The sequence below is a fragment of the Belonocnema kinseyi genome, chromosome 7, assembly GCF_010883055.1.
Source record: "Belonocnema kinseyi isolate 2016_QV_RU_SX_M_011 chromosome 7, B_treatae_v1, whole genome shotgun sequence".
Taxonomy (NCBI): Eukaryota; Metazoa; Arthropoda; class Insecta; order Hymenoptera; family Cynipidae; genus Belonocnema; species Belonocnema kinseyi.
The window spans coordinates 85,166,073-85,179,622 of NC_046663.1; positions in this window are offsets into that span (position 1 = coordinate 85,166,073).

Below are 13,550 nucleotides of genomic sequence, written 5' to 3' on the forward strand. Positions count from 1 at the left end.
CCCCCCCCCCCTCTTACTATACATAATTTATGGTTTACAGAAATAATAAAATAAGGGATTGAAGCTTATATTCGCTGGAAAAGCAGCGAAATTTAGCTGTTATTCAGTGAAATTTCACTTATCAGCAGCTACATTGCACTATTTTAGCGGCGTATATACGTTGATTTTAATTAGACATATACAAATTCAAATTTAGAGAGTTCAAAAAAGACGAATTGTCAACAAAATACAGAAATGGTCAACTCAGAAAGGACAATTTTTATACAAATAGTTGCATTTCAAATGAAAAATATATATTTTAAACCAAAAATGAAATAATTGCATTTTCAGTTTAAAAAATTATTTTCAAAAAAATAGTAAAATTTTTAATCTACGAGATGAATTTTCAACTGAATTGAAAGAATATTCAACTGGATTTGTTAATTGTTTTTTAACTTTGAACAAAATAGCTTCATTATCAACTGCGTTTACTTGAATTTTCAGTTAAATAAATCATTCTATCGACCAACAAGGCGAATCGTTAACAAAATACATGAATTTTCAAGGAAATAGCATTTGAATTTTTAACTAAAATGATTGATTGTCTATGAAGAAGACGAACTATCTACCAAAAAGACGAATTTTCTACCAAAACAAAAGCTCGTACGCGCGCTCCGCGCGCGAATCACTACTTTGCTTGCAATTATTTTATTTGGAAATAGAGTTCAATAAAATACCACGATAATCATTTTTACTTTAATAACTTCTATTTGTACACGGATTCGCGTGGGTACCCTCTCACGGTACAGAATAAATGGTTGTGCAACACTAAACATTTTTATCAAATGTTTAGGCAAATGCTACTTCCAATACCCTCGTATGTAGCCGCATTGTAATTTAATTGTACTAAAATTAATGCACTGATTTTAGGCCCGCCTTAGTAAAGGAAAAAATTTCAAATGCGCATAGAATGTGAAGTTGAGAGACCTTTGTTCCAGCGTGGATTTAAACATAAAAAATCATATTACAGTAAGTGATAATAACACTGGTTATATGCTCGACTGATTAATCACAGTAAAATATATGGAGAAAAGTATTGCAAGAGAAAATATACTACAAAAAATTTTGATAAAGCAAAAAATTTAACTGAAGAGATTATGAAATTACTTTAAGAAATTAATAAAAATAGATACTTACTGAAACTAATGAAAATGAAAGTTTTTACCATTATAGAGTTTTAATTTCTTTTTTAATTCTTATTAAATATATAGTGCATACATTTTCTTATAAAAATTAATTCGTTTGAAATGTTTAAATGGTTCAAAATCTAAAAAAGTTAAGATATTAATTTTTTTATGAAATTTATTTGTATAATAAATCATTATTGTAAATTTTCAAGGTGTCGTGGGAAAATATGATTGGAAATATATTCTTTGTTGATTCCGTAAACAAATTAGGCCTATTTTTAAAAAAATGCCCAAACTCTTAATTTGCTCATGAAAGTAGGTTAAATAATATATCTTGAAAATGTGATTATTATAATTAATCGGAAAGATAATCTTAATTAAATTTATAAAAAAACTGACCCTATTCGTTTGAAAAATGGCCAAATTCTGAATTTGTTCTGAAAGTTCTGTAAATAATTAACCATTCTTGTAGATTTAACAAATACCTTAGGAAAGAGTCATCGTAAAGACAATCATAGTTAACAATCATTATGTTTATGAAAATTGTTTAACTGATTAATAATTATTATAAATTTACAAAGTATCGTAAGAAATGATCATCGAAAGACAATCTTAGTTCAGATCTTTGAATGGATAAGTGAAAAAGCTATTACTGATCTTGAGACTAGACTTGGACAAACAGGTACCAAGTTGTCACCTTTCCAGAAACCTGAAAACACAGGTTGAGGAAGGCAGGGAGTAAAATCGCATGCTCCCTCCCCCTCAACCATGGCGCTCTGTGCAACCGCACGGCTTGCACACCCCAAAATGCGGCCCTTATTTTAAATGAACTGATTGAAATTAAAAAGTTTAAAATTGCACTGTGTAAAATAAAAATAAATAAAAATTCGAAGTTTTTCAATGGTTACAGTTCTAGAGCTCTGAATTTCCATACTAAATACTGAATTAAAACATTTACAAATATTGAAACATTCAATTTAGTTTTCGTTTGCAAATTCTCGAATTTTAATTGCTTCATATTGAAAATGATTTATTTTTAAAAATTTCAACTTAACATTTTCCAATTTTGAAATGTTTGAACCAGTTTCTTATTTGACTTTGAGGTCGCCTTGAAAACTTGAATAATTCTTGATCAACTTCCATGCTAAATTATCTCTTCCAAATATGAATAGGAAAATTTGTATTTTTAGATTAAATATACCTATTTTCAAACAAGCGTCTTGTCTCTTATATCTTATTTCAAAAATGTGAACATAGAAAAATTTGAACCAATTTTTTAATTTAAATAAGGAAATCTAAGAGAAAATTTAAAAATATTTCAAAACATTTGAAAAATTTTCAAACAAAAAACACATTGGTAGATAGTAAGCCTCTTGACTTAAGTTAGCAACATTTTTTTAAATGTTGCAAAAATGTATATAATTTTAAAAGATATTTATAAGTAAAAGTTCTAAATATCTTTGAAATTAACTCCAATTTTTCCAAATATTTAGGAGAGCGATTTTCATTTGATCGCGGTTTACCTGCTCGATGCACCCTCTTTAGTCGACTTCCCTTTATTACGTCGCGCAGTGGTCTAGTATAGGAATTTACTGTTCATAATCGGCCAACAGGTCGTATTTTTTAACCGATTAAAAAGTTTTTTTTAGAAATGCTCAGCAATTAATTTTTAAGAGAATTGTGGTTTGATTTTTTAAAATTTTTTTCACAGAGCAACAATATATAAACAAATATAGTGACAAAATTGACCATTTTAGCTTTGTGAATTTTTATCTCAAGAAAAAATACAAATAGAAACTCACTATCAGCCGAAATTATTGCACATGCATTCATAGAACATAATTAATTTTAATAATATTTAACTTAATTATTATAAACAATTTCTGTAAGCAAATTCTTTATAAACGAGTTTTTCTCATAGCTGAATTGATTTTTCTCAACAAAAGTGATTCACAATTGTCTTAAAATCCATTTATATACTTTAAGCCTTATCAAACATAAACAATATAGATTGTTTATAACAGTTTAGTTAAACAAGTCTCCTAATCGGCCGTTTCTTCGTAGAAAAAAATGTTTTTTTCTTCAATAATTATTACAGTGACATTTATTGCGGTGACTAACCAACGAAATTAAATAAAGAATAATTTATATGATTGTTATAAACTATTTTTTTAACAAAACTATTATTTATTTTTTTTACATGCAAAAAGGACGGTTTCCACTGAAATAATCTGACAATAAACGTACAGTGATTCCAAAATTGGATAGGGGACATTAAATAATAATTTGCGCAATTGTTAATAACAATTTCTGTAGCAAACTGTAAAATGGATCACGATAATGTGAGCAACTTTTCTGAAGTCACGTCCAGGAGCAAGAAGCGGAAACTCGCCAAGCAGGCCGATGACGCCTCCACCAGTACTTGCAGTGACCACAATATAATCACTTCCCTCAATGGGAGCAGTAAGACGTGAAGAACGTCAGTGGTAAGCAAACCAATATCCAATCGAACCACAGCCATTGAAAAAACTAAAATTAAAAATACTAACGCGGCTAACACATCTGCTGCACCGGGAAAAATACCCCCTATTAACGTAATCGTTGACGAATGAAACCACCCCTACTCAGTGCTCCACAATATTACCACTACTACTACCACTCTATTATCAGCAACATCGAGAAACAAGGTTTCCAGTACTACTTATATAAAAACATAATTTCACCCACTATTAAACTACTAATCAGAAACATTCCTATTTCTTTCCCTGATGATTCAGTACTGGCTGAACTGAAAGAAGAGGGATACACAATTACCTCGGTCTCTCGCATGAGAAACCGACAAAACAAAAAGCCTATGCCCATGCTCTTGGTGACTGTACCTAACACACCACAGGCAAAAGATTTGCTAAATCTACAGTCGCTTGCTTTTATCACAATAAAAGTGGAGCCGTACGTTAAGCCTAAAGAAACTTCTCAGTGCTTCAGTTGCCAGAGATTCCATCATGTTTCTGACATGTGCCATGCTACTCCACGCTGTGTCAAATGTGAGGCTTCGCATAGCAGCTCCAGCTGCAAAAAAGATGCACATGCCCTGGCCACTTGCGCTAACTGTGCTGAAAATCACCCAGCAAACTATAGAGGATGCCCTGCCTTTAAAAAAGCCTCTAAAAAACAAATCAAAAATACTAAAACCAAAAATATTCTAAAGGAAGCACCTAACTGCAACCTACCCGCATCTCAGGTTGTACCTAACGAAGGTACTCCTCAAGTGCTCTCACTTCCCGCCAGACACACGTCAACGCAGAGTACTCTGCTTTACAGCACTATAGTAACCTCAAGAGCATCTAAACCTAAAGCACGCGACACTAAATCCCAAATTAAACAACAACCAACAAATCAAACAAACCCCAGAAGTCGCACTTACTCAAAATGCAATTTCACAAAGCATTAAAGTCAACTTAATCAAGTTTATAAAAGGAGCCACAACCTTAGCCGCCGACATAATGGGGGGTAAAATGAACATGGCTGAAGCAATTACCGCAACTGCCGAAATTATAAATAACATCCTATCACTTGCTTTTGAAAATGTCTATGTTTAATAACAACATTCTAAAAATCGTTTTCTGGAACTAGCAGAGTATCATAAATAAAATACTCGAATTAGCCACCTGCATTTACCAAAACAACATCACCATCTGCATGCTTAGCGAAACTCTGCTACGCGAATCTACAAAATTTAAAATTCGCGGCTATAAAATTTATAGAAATAATACTAACGGAGGAATAGCTATTTTAATTAAAGAAAATACAGAACACCACGAATTAATAATTCCTAAACAAAAAACACTCGAAGCAACTGCTGTACAAATAAAAATTCACGGGAAATCATATGCCATTGTCTCGCTCTACCAGTCTCACTTTCGAGAATTTGTAAAAAATGATTACAATAAAATATTCAAACTTGCTCCCTCGGTAATTGCTGCAGGTGACCTAAACGCCAAACATTTAGCCTGGAACAGCAGAATAACCAACAGAAATGGAACACAATTATTCGAATTCACAAATGACAGGAATCTCTCAGTTTCAGCACCCGTATCTCATACCTTTTTCCCCCACAATAAAAAACATAAATCTGACCTTATTGACTTTGCCATCTCCAAAAATAATTTTTTCAACCACGACACTTTCACTATAGATGAGCTTGACTCAGACCACCGACCAGTTCTCTTAAGCCTTTACACTAATTGTGAAAATGCCCCGGTTACACCTCACTATAACTTCGCAAAAGCGAACTGGCAAACATTCAATTCCACTCTTGAAACTCAAGTTAATTTTGAACCCACACTAACAAACTCCACTCACATTGACGAAGCCATAACAAATCTCACCTCTAGCATTAAAAATGCAATTCACTCTTCGATCCCTCTGTCTACCGTTAACAAATACGATCCACCTCTCAGTCTCGAGATTGAAGACCTTATCGATACCCGTAATAAACTCTGTCAAACTCATCGAAAAACTAAAAGCTGCATTCTCAAAAACACAATCAATCACTTGCGTAAAACAATAGCAACTAAAGTTCAGGAGCACAGATGTAAACATTGGAACACACAAGTCGGCAAACTTCAAATTAAAGATAACTCTATATATCGTATGACTAAAGCCTTAACGAAGCCGCGATCAAATATTCCACCCCTCAAAAAATCCGATCAAACTTTTGCGCTCTCTCCTACTGACAAAGAAAATCTTTTAGCAGCAAGTTATGAAAGTAATTTCGCTCCACACGAAGACCCATCTGACCCACAGCACGTCTCTGAATGCGAAAAAATTGTTTCCGAATTTCTCGAAATCCCAAGCACTGATAACAAAGCTCCTGGCTACTTTCCTGAATCTTGGAAAAAAGCTCACATTTTAGTTTTTCAGAAAAAAGGCAAGGATCCACATCATCCGACCAGCTACAGGCCCATTAGTGTTCTTAATACAATGAGAAAAATTTTTGAAATAATAATACTCACTAGCGTAAGCTATCACATCGAGGAAAACAGCATTCTTAAACCGCAGCAATACGGTTTCAGAAGAGGTCACTCTACACAGCATATGATGCTCAAGCTCACCGAAGCAATTAGCTTAAATTTTAATCGAAGAAAACATACTGGAGCTGTTTTCCTCGAGGTAGAAAAAGCTTTTGATAGTGCCTGGCATGTTGGACTGCTTAGAAAGCTAATAAATTACAACTTTCCAAGAGGGCTTATCTATTTCATATATTCTTATCTTTCCAACAGAAAATTCTCAGTTAAAATAGGCCAGACACTTTCAAAAGAGAAACCCATCCGAGCGGGTGTTCCCCAAGGGAGCATTTTAGGACCAGTATTTTTCATTATCTATGTAAACGATATCCCTGAGATCCCTGAAGTTTCAATCGGACTATATACGGATGATATCGCGTTATTCACTTCATCCTGGTCAGTTCCAAAAATCTTAAAATTGCTTAACAAAGCTCTTGAAGTCATTGGAGCATGGGTTAAACTCTGGAAAATAAAAATAAACGTATCAAAATCTGAATCAATTCTTTTCTCAGCCAGAAGAACAGCTAAAATAGATGCAACTAAAATGTTTAATAAAAAAAATAGAATGGAAAACATCCGTGAAATACCTCGGGGGTAAACTACACAAGCGTCTTAACTAGGAGCAACATATCCAGGAAACTAAAGGGAAAACTCTCGGAGTTATCTCTCGATTAAATCCTATTATTTACAGACATTCCAGCCTAAAAATTGAATATGGAATCCTAATTTACAAAATGTTTATCCGACCAATCATAACTTATGCATGTACAATTTGGGGGGGGGGGGGTGCTTCAAAAAGCAATATTAATCACATTCAGATCATACAAAATAAATTCCTCAGACGTATCAAAAAGACCCCTAGATATACTAAGAACTCTGTCCTTCACAGATAATTTAAATTACTTAACATATCAGAGTATATTAAGGAAACCGCCACTAAATTTTATGAATCCACATAATTATCACCTTTTGAACATATTTCCTCTCTAGGGAAATTTAATTTTAATCCTCTTCGCAAACACGCGATGCCAAAAGACTTCCTCATGAACTAAGTCAACCAGAACTTTCATTTTCGACCCCTCTACCACTTTCCCACTCTTCTTCTCTACTTTACTTTACTTTTCACATATAATAAACGTCACTTTAAATTCAAGCCATGTCAAATTTCTCTCAGATTGTGTAATAATGCCCAAACGGGTAACGCACAACAACTTCTTCCATTTCGATCATTCTTCGGGGAGATCACTAATCGTGAGCGCGCGACTAGCGCGGCTTCGCCGCGCCAGCCGCCCACTCCCGTGCATTGGATCTCACAAGAGGCAGGTTTGTACATTTCGATTGCTTGTATTATTGTTTCTAATAAAAAATGAATACTCTCAAGGTAGGTAAGAAGGTCCTTTGTGATTTTCTTATTGCCAATGAGCGTACTGGCGTGCAAGGTTTGTTAAGTTTTATGCAAACTGAGTACAATCTTGATCCTGGGCATCTAGAAATAGTAGCTAATCATTTGAATTTGTATTTTTACCTATATTTCAGAAAAAATGGAAAGAATGTTTAAGTATAAAAAGTCAGTTTGAAAAGAGGTTCAAAAAGTGGCTAAAAACTGACTTCGTTGTTACTTTTTCTGGGATAAAATCAAAAGGAGGAAGAATAAGTTCGGATACAAAATTCGAAGATGCTTCTGCTGCGACAAAGAGACGAAAATTAATGTCCATTGAAGAGAGTTTTACGGCTGCTGAGATACAGGATGCATTTCTGTGAAGTTTACGAAAGAGTGGAAGAAAAAAAGTTGCAAATGCTATAGTCGTTCTTTTGTATTCTGACGATACTGAAATTTTAAACATTTCAGGTAAATCTGACTTTGAATCATATGTGCCATACTTTTCAGAAGAAGCTTTAGCTTTAATGCAACAGGTCAGACTATCAATGTATCAATATAATACTATTCACTTACAGGCCTTCCTATTTCAAAGAATAGATTAAAGATCACTTATTATGACTTTGAAATTAAATATGGCATCGATGGACTGTCAACTGATGTAAAATACAATCAGATGTTTAATAACAACGATTTGATGATTTGATGATCGGATGAATCCTCAAATTTCCTCGCCAAAACGTTGTGTACCTATCATGGTTAAATATGCAAAGGAAACAAAGGAATTAACGAAATCGGAAATCAAAAATATTAAGACACAAGTTCAGAAGCTTAGACCCACAATAAATACTACGACTAATGGTGTGTATATAGTGGCAACAGAAATAAAGCTAACTATGTTGGATAGAAAAGTTTGTACAGCTCTCACTGATATTCCATCATCTTCTACTTGCTACATTTGCAAAGCGACACCATCACAAATGAAAGATCTAGAGCGTGTAAAGCAGAAGAAAGAAATTGTATCCAGCTTAGAATTTGGTTTTTCTACTTTGCATGCCTGGATTAGGTTCATGGAGTGTATACTACATATTACTTATCGGTTACAAATCTGCAAATGGAGCATATGCAAGAAAGAGGATAAAGAAACGATGAAAGAAGCTAAGAAAAGAATTTGCAACGAATTTCAAAAGAAGATGGGGTTAATAATTGATCAACCGAGTCAAGGATCTGGCAACTCTCATTATGGTAATACGGCTCGTAGGTTTTTCTCGAATGTTGATCAAGTGTCAGAAATAACTGGAGTAAATAAAGAACTTATTAAAATGTTTAGAAACATACTACAAATGTTAGTTAGTAGCAGAAAAATTCCTCCTCTCTTTTTCAACGAGTATGCTTTTAGGACAGCAAAACTTATGTGAGCTTATATCCATGGCACTAAATGCCTTCTTCAGTTCATAAAATACTGCTACATGGGAGAAAAGTTATGGAGAATTTTATTCTGCCAATTGGCATGTATTCCTAAGAAGTTTCTGAAGCCAGGAACAAGGATATCAAGTACATTCAACAGTTTAACACACGAAAAATCTCTCGATTGCATACTACGCACGACCTAATTCACAAACTCCTTGAGTCCTCAGATCTTTTTATTGCATCCTTGAAGCCTGGATGGGAAAAAGTTGAAGTTGAATTTGATCAAGAACTCGATGAACTAATAGAACAATTCGAATCTAAAAATGGTTCGACTTCTGAATCGTAATTTATTTATTTTAAGTTTTTTATAATAATCTCATTATTATTATAAGTATCAATTTTTTCATTGATTCAGTAACATAAATAAGATTGTGACAAAAATGATTAAAGAAAAAATAACTTTTTTCTACGACCAACCGCAGATTGTTACGCATTGTTTTAAAATTGTTATGAACAATTACGCAAATTATTATTCAATGTCCCATATCCAATTTTGGAATCACTGTTAGTTTATTATCGGATAATTTCAGTAGAAAACCGTCCTTTTTGCATGTAAAAAAAAATAAATAATAATTTTGTTTAAAAAATTGTTTATAACAATTATATAAATTATTCTTTATTTAATTTCGTTGATTAGTCACCGCAATAAATGTCACTCTAATAACTTGAAGGAAAAAACATTTTTTTCTACGAGGAAACGGCCGATTAGGAGACTTGTTTAACTAAATTGTTATAAACAATCTATATTGTTTATGTTTGATAAAGCTTAAAGTATATAAATGGCTTTAAAGACTATTGGGAATCACTTTTTTCAGAAAAATCAATTCAGCTATGAGAAATACTCGTTTATAGCAATGTTTATAAATAGAATATTTGTTAACTCATGCTAATTTTTTTGTTACAAATTATGACTCTTATGAAAAATATTAGCAACTAGCGTGAAATAAACGATTTTTCTATGATAAAAAAGAACTAATAAGAATTTGTTTATAAAATTGTTTATAATTATTAAGTTAAATATTATTAAAATTAATTATGTTCTATGAATGCATGTGCAATAATTCCGGCTGATAGTGAGATTCTATCTGTATTTTTTCTTGAGATAAAAATTCACAAAGCTAAAATGGTCAATTTTTTCACTAGATTTGTTTATATATTGTTGCTCTGTGAAAAAAATTTTAAAAAATAAAACCACAATTCTCTTAAAAATTAATTGCTGAGAATTTCTAAAAAAAACTTTTAAATCGGTTAAAAAATACGACCTGTTGGCCGATTATGAACAGTAAATTCCTATACTAGACCACTGCGCGACGTAATAAAGGGAAGTCGACTAAAGAGGGTACATCGGCAGGTAAGCCGCGATCAAATGAAAATCGCTCTCCTAAATATTTGAAAAAATTGGAGTTAATTTCAAAGATATTTAGAACTTTTACTTGAAATGCAATATTTTGTCATTGTTTGGAGTAGTAAATTTGTCTAAAAATATTACATAATTATTTGAACAATTCATTATTGTTTATTTTCAACATTTTTTTTCAATTGAGCCAGAGATGTCCAATTTTATTCAAATTGGTATCATATGCTACATTCTGTTGAATAATTATATAATTTTGACACGTTTATTTTATTGTTTAATTAATTTTTTTTTCTTTAAACAATATTTATTTGCTAAAGCAGTTTTTTTCGGTAAGTAAAAGAATTGCAATAAAATAAAACACATAGCATTATGTTTCTGACTTTATAGCGTATAGAAAGAAAAAATTTACGATTTTTTAATTGTTTAAACAAGTATAATTTGTTTAAATGATTACTTTTCCAAAAATACTTTCGAAATCGTAATTAATTATATGTTTTCTATTTAATAGTTATCGAAAAATAACTGCTTGAGCAAATGAAAATTGTGTGAACAAATAGAGCTTTGTTAAACATTGAAAGAAATGTATGAAAATAATTTTATTATTATTATTATATATGTATATATGTATATATATACGTATATGAATGTATGTATGTATGCATCTACGTATGTATATATGCATGTATATATGATATTAAATATACGTATTTAATTTTTCAATTAAAATCAAAAGAAAACTCTCTGTACATCAAAATTAAGTGAAAAATGCACTTAACCCTTTTTTAAGAAAACCAATGTCAGAAGCCAAAAAACATTGCTCCGTAAATTATTTTTCAAAAAGTTTGATTAGAACAGTTTTCACTTAATTTTTTTTTAACAAAATCTTATAATTTAAAATTGTATATTGAATTTGAAAATTATCCTTGAATTATTATTCTATAAACTCCTAATCTGTTAAGAAAACATATAATAATAATAATTTGAAATTTAAATAATATATATATTCAAATAATTAGGTATAATTATACATATTATTATTATCAAAGTATTATTATTCTAAAAACTGAAGACAATAAATTAAAAAAATTTATTTATTATAATAACATTTTATAGTTGAAAAAATCATTAAAACCAATGCTACTTGGTTGAAACCCCGTTTTTTTAAAATTTTAATTAATTTTTTGAACTAAAAATAAATCTTTTCGGTTAAAACATTACGATTTTAGTTGCATATTTAGCTATTTGGATACTAAATAAATTATATTGTTGGAAATTAATGTTTTTATTTGAAAATTCAGCTATATCATTTTTGGTTGAAAATTTATCTTTTGACTTCTTCAAGGTAAGTGGATAAAAATTCATGCATTCTTTTGAAAATATTAATTTTTTTTAACTGGCAATTCAACTATTCCATTTATTCCATTCTTGTTTGTTTGTCAATTGAACTATTTGTCGTTTAAAATTCGCCTTTTTTAAGAAAATGAATGTTTTTTCATGTAAAATTATAAAACCTAACCAATTACTTTTTTTTTTTAAATGTTTAAACCGTAATAAGGTGCTAATTCTATTTTCCTAATTTTGGACTCAAAACTACGCAGCAAATCATACTGAGTATTCTTACAACAGAAATATACCATAAAAGGAGGAAAATTTCCAAAATTGATTAGGTTCAAACAGGTATACGGACTATAGGCAAAGATATAAGAATGCTTTCGAGGTTTTCTCTGTAAGTAATTGAGGGGTTCAAACTTAAAAGGCCTTGCATAAATATGGGTCATATATCTCTCAAATTTAAGACTATGTTGTAAACCCGTTTCCAGTTTAATATTTAGGAATTTGCAATCGTGTATGTTACATTAAAATATATAGTACTTATATTACTGTTATACATATATTAGTTATATTTTCTAAAATATGTGATTCTAATTTCAAGGCGAGAGTCATCAATCATTAAAAATAGTACAATTAAAAATAATGTTGTAAAAAGCTCTGAATAAAAAGTTTGCAACATTTTGAAATGTTCAATAATTTTTATCAAATTAATCTTTTGCCTGACAAACAACGCCACTGATAATAAACAATGAAGTTCTTTAGAGTATTTTTTTCAAATATATATATATATATATATCATACCTTAAATTTCGTTTTAAAACACTATAAATCTGTAAAAGTATATATGTATTTTAGCTACAAACTCTATATTAATTAATACAATCTGTAACTGATAAACATATGTTATAATAGTTACTTAATTTTAGCGTTTTAGAGACAAATTTAAGGTATTATAATTGACAGTATACTATCTTTTTGTTTCTGAAGAAATCTCAAAATGCTTTATAAAATGGACAAATTGGCTTTATCCTCTGCTTGATTTTATACAGAATTTTGAATTTTGATAGCATTCAACATTTTAAAGAGAAAAATGTTTAGCTCTGTCATAATTAAAATAAATAAAACATATTATATAACTACTCACTAATGATTGTGAATCATTAGAATAATTAAATAATAAAAGTTAATATTCTATTCTAAGCCATCCTAACTTGCGCGAGCGGGGTTGAATCCACGGGAGAGGGGAGAATTCCATGAGTGGGGTGAGCCGTCATCTTACGTTGTGCCGCTTGATTATGCGCACGAGCATTTTTGCCGACAAACTGTGAATGAAAATATAAACATGTGGGCGCTGCCATCTTTGTCGCGGGACATCAAAAGGTGGCGGACCTCCGCCCTCAATGCATCACCCCCGCAATGGAATGCCTAGTCCCTTGTTTCCTATGTCCATGTCCACGAGCATGGACATAATATTCAGTACATCATTTACATTTATGGTAACTCCTGTAATTGTAACTTCGGTGGTAACTCATTTTTAAAATTCTCTAACTTAAGCAATTACCGACGCGGAACGTCTGAAAAATGCCGAAAACTGCGAAGTAACTCCGAGGAGTTGACCCACAAACCAAGAGGGCGCTTTTAGCAGTCGGATTTTGACGGAGCAATCTCTCAACTCATCTCTGGTTGTATTTATTGAGTTGTGTAGGTATGTGTGCAAAACCGAGCCACTTTCTTTAGCATTTCTCGAGTGTTTCTCGAAATCGCCACTTGCAAGTGACGCG